At 46.6% G+C, this 4,554-nt stretch overlaps 1 pseudogene; it reads right to left on the reverse strand.

Moving 5' to 3' along the window:
• Positions 1-219: 219 nt before the first annotated feature.
• On the reverse strand, positions 220-1,412 carry LOC102475841 (60S ribosomal protein L7a pseudogene; annotated as a pseudogene).
• Positions 1,413-4,554: the final 3,142 nt, after the last annotated feature.

Here is a 4,554-nt window from a genome sequence, read left to right on the forward strand (position 1 = left end):
CAAGGCCTCTGGGTTTCCAGGGAACTAAATTCCAAGAGACACTAAGCCTACTCTCTGTGGCTCTTGGAGTCTTAGGACCCACCTTCCTTGGCATGTCTGGTTCTTTTCTTCACTGCTCCAATCTGTTCCCTGTTCAGACCACTTGTTTTATTTTGAGAGGGAGGGGGCAGAGGAGGAAATGTTTATTATTTTTATGTATAGAAAATTCAGCAGAGTATATTAACCCAATTTAGTAGCAAGTTCCTACGTCTTTGTCTTTTCCAGCTTGGCCAAGTGAGCCACAGATTTTTGGACCCAGGACATTATCTCCCCAGTGACAGTGGATTTTATAATATCTGTCATCATCATTGGTCCCGATAACATCTTCTCTCTCTTTTTTTTTTTTTTGAATTATTTTATTTAACCTTTTAAATTTATTATTATTGTCATTATTATTTTTCAGTTTGATCAGAGAGAGACAGAGAGAGAGAGGAAGTGAGAAAGCAAGCAACCAGGTCCGAGACTTGAACCGTGGTCGGCCATGTAGGAGTCCAGAGCCTTTAACCACCATGCCACTTGCCGGCCCCAACGTCTTCATGTTTTTTTTAAAAAAATTTTATTTAACTTTATTATGTATTTATTTTAATTTGACCAGAGAGGGAGAGGGGGAATGAGAAAGCAAGCTGTCAGATCCGGGATTCCAACGGTCAGCCATGCCATGTGGGAGTACAATGCCCTTAACCACAGTGCCGCATGGTGGCCCCGGTCCTGATAACTTCCGCCAGCTTAGCCAGAGCTCTTTCGTCTTCCAAGCTTACTGTGTCAAGGGCAGAAGTGTAGGTCTCCCTGAGAACCAGGCAACCCTCCTTGGCCTTCCCCTGGCTAATGCAGTAGGAAACTCCTGTCTTCTGACACCGGGCAGGCGGGAAGACAACCAGCTCCACGGGGTCCACGTCATGTGCAGTCACCACCAGCTGAGCCTTCTTATTCTCCAGCAAAGCGATGACAGTGCTGACCCTGCTTAGAGAACTGGTGGTCTCATAGAGGGGACATCCTCTTTCCACAGCTTTCATCTTAGCCTAGGCCAGCAGTCTCTGCCTCTTCTCTCGCTTTGTCTCTGATCTATACTTGCAGGCCAGCTTAAGTGGTTGAGTAGCTGTTTCACCAAACACAGGGTCTAGGGCAGAACCAGTTGATTGCAGGAGGCACTTTGAGTCCCTTGGAGAGGATAGCCCTTTGTCACTGCAGCCAGATTTAACAGGGCCATTTGACAGAGCAGGTAAGGTCCCCTTAGAGCTGCATGTCCTGTCTATGCCAACATTCTTAGCTCTTTCCTTAAACAGGGGATCTGCCACCTTTGTAGCCTCCAGTTGTTTCTTTGTGACAACAGGAGCTGGAGCCACCTTCTTCTTGGCTTTCTTACCTTTCAGCATCTTTGGTGGCTCAAGGAGCCAGACCATTCACCTCTGGACACTCATTAGTTGACAGGTGGTCGTCATGTCTGCCCTGAGACCACCATGATTTTCAATCTTGCTGGTTCAGTCTTTCATCATCTTAATCCAAATTCAGGGAAAGCTCTGATTATGCCAGCTTGGCCAGGCACATGGTCACAGCCATGTATTCGTTGGCTAAGGCTATTACAATCGTGTCACAATGTGAGTGATACAAACAGCGGAAACTTATTGTCTCACAGTTTTGGCAGCTAGAAATTCAAGATAAGCAAGGTATTGGCAGGAGTGGTTCCTTCTGGGAGAAAGAACCTGCTGCCCACCTCTTTCATGGAAAACGTGTATCGTGAAAAAAAAAATTATCCCTGAATTTTAAGATATTTTACACTAAAAGAAGCTTGTACTTTAATTCCATTTCTTTTTCCCCATGACCTTTCAAAATCCCCTTCTACAGTTGTTGTTTTAGGTACAAAATTTTAGGGTAGTTTGTTATGCAACAGCAGATAACTGGAACATCACCTCTTGCCTGGAGTACCATAACAGAAGCTGTGAGATACAGGAAAAAGCACTAGAGCCGCGGGAAAATGGGAGAGCCAAGAGCTTCAACGAGAATAGGCTCATTAATTGGTAATGATGATATTAAAACGAGCAGGGTTTACAGTTAACATGTACTTTTGAGACGGGGGGAGTGGGGGGAAGACAAATCAATCTCAATTCCTGCACATTTTGAAAAAAAGCGTTTCTAAATCATTGAAATCCATAGAGTGTTTAAAAATATACCACGCACAGAGCTAAGCCTTTGGCACAGATTTTCCTTATTTATGGCTCAACAGACTGCTTGTGCATGGATGCCACGACTGTTCCCGTTTCATAGACGAGAAAGCAGAGACTTTGGGAAGTTCAATACGAGTCTACAGGGAAGGAGCTGGAAGTAGCATCTGGGTTCTTGTGTCTGCACATTTGCCCTCAGGACTCACCAGATTCCCTTTGCCTTTGAGTGAGGATGAAGTACCCTTTCCCAAGGGTGTGGTCTATACTCCCTCTTCTGCAAAAACCCTGCCATAGAAATGTCTCTAAGTGTCTCCCCAGCTGTGAGGATGCAGGAGTAATGCAATGCTTCATGACGATGAGGCCATATGCAGAGGCCTCAGATCCTCATCCTGAGGTTTCCCTGTGCATATCGGGAGTACTCTTAAACCTGTGATCCAGGCTGGCTGAGGCTGGGGGTAGGATTGCAGAATGAAGACCTTGTTGGGGGTATCCCATCAACTCTCTCTCTCTCTCTCTCTTTTTTTTTTTTTTTTTTTTTTTTTTTTAGTTTGCTATAGGTATGTATGTTTTTGCTGGAGAGAGACAGAGAGAGGGAAAGTGAGAAATCACCTTCTGGGAGGGATGTCCATGTCGCAATCCCTTCTCTTTCATTCTCCTCTCAGGATTGTGGGCAAGCAAGCACATGCACCCACTGTGATTCTCACACTGCCAGGTCTGGGACTCAAACCAGAAAGTTGACCTGTGGGATCCAGCTGCCTTAAACTCCACACCACCTACTGGCCCTCCATCTCTCTCTCTCTCTCTCTCTCTATCTATCTATCTATCTCATGGGAGAAATAAATAATAAAGTTTAAAACTTTAAATTAAATAAATTTTAGAGGTATCTCCAAGTCAATAAAATCAGAGGGTAGAGCCAGATACTCTTGAATGTCTCTTTGAGACCTTAAAGTTGATGGTTCCTAAAACAGCTGGGGACCCAGCAATATGGCTAATGCGCAGGAAAACAAGAGGTCCCTTGGAGCTCAGGATTCAGAGTGCCTTTTCCTACCCAGTGTCCTCTGCAGGGACAAGGTAAAGTCACTTTGGTGGGAAGGGGTCCACTGGGAGAGATCAGGTCTGATTCATCTCTGTATCTCTAGAGCCTAATCCAATGCTGGGTCCCACAGGAAATAATCAACATATAAGAGAAAGCGTGTCAAATCACAGTGGCCCGAGCTGAGACCCCAGCCTTCTGAGACCCTCATACTCTTTCTGAGAAGTTCCCACAGGTCCTGGAGGTTGTTCCCCTCTGCCTCATCCCCTAGCCCCTGCCTCATCCATTGACACTCGTGACTCCCCACCGGTACATCCGCCCTGAGAATGACTCTACCTCTCTAGCCTCAAGGAAGGGCATGTTGCTCGTTGATCTGACACTGTTCCTTTCTCAGTCACTGCAGCTTCACAGGGACCAGGTCAAAGATCTAAAGATGTTTCTCTAAGTCTGGGATTCATGGAAGGAAACTGTAGAAACTGGGGATTACTGAAAACTGTCTCCTTGCTTGGCTCCTGGCCTACTTACACTGGGCAGAGGGCAGCCGTCCTTCTGCCGTCCCACACCCACTTGCCAGAAGGTCCTGGGCCTCTCTCGACTTTGAGATGCCAGCTCTAGAGACACCCTACTCTAAGCAAAATGAGCACTTTTTTTCCTTTCCAATATAAGCCTTGCCTCTTTGTATCCTTCGAGTGAGCACCAGATTAAATTATTGCCAGACTGATGATGAGAACATCTGTTTGCTTCAAGGACAAGCCCTCTCCCCTCTCCCCACCTGGGTGTGTCTGGTGCAGATAAGACCATCACAAGATAGTCTGACATTAATCAGTTCCTTCAGCTGGGTTCTTCAGCCTTATCCATGTGCACTTGTGAATGAAAGAACAAATGATCGGACCAAAATCAAGGAACCGCCCTGATTCTGACTGACAAGTCCTATAGCAAGCATCTTTTTAAGAATTCAGACAGCTTCTCTCTCCTTCACGCCAGACCTTATAAATTCTTAGCACAACTCCTAGTCTATCCTCCCCTCCTTTAGCCATTGTCTGCTCCCCAAGCCCAAGATCATTAATCACTCTGCCGCCTGCCAGGCCCTTTCTGCCAGCCATCATTCCCCTCTGACCCTTCCTGTCAGCCCCTCTCCCTCACTCCAGCCTGTCAGAGCACCGCCAAGGCTTAACCTGTCGGAATGGTGGGCACTGCCCACCCCTCTCCGCTGCCTGTTCATCCCTGTCCTTCTCCAGAGCCTGCCAGGACTGGGTGCATTTGGGCTTTTTACTTCCTTCCACGATTGTCCAAGACAGCATGGCAGTAAGAGGAAGTAGGAAA

The sequence above is a fragment of the Tupaia chinensis genome, unplaced genomic scaffold (assembly GCF_000334495.1).
Source record: "Tupaia chinensis unplaced genomic scaffold, TupChi_1.0 Scaffold000542_1, whole genome shotgun sequence".
Lineage (NCBI taxonomy): Eukaryota > Metazoa > Chordata > Mammalia > Scandentia > Tupaiidae > Tupaia > Tupaia belangeri.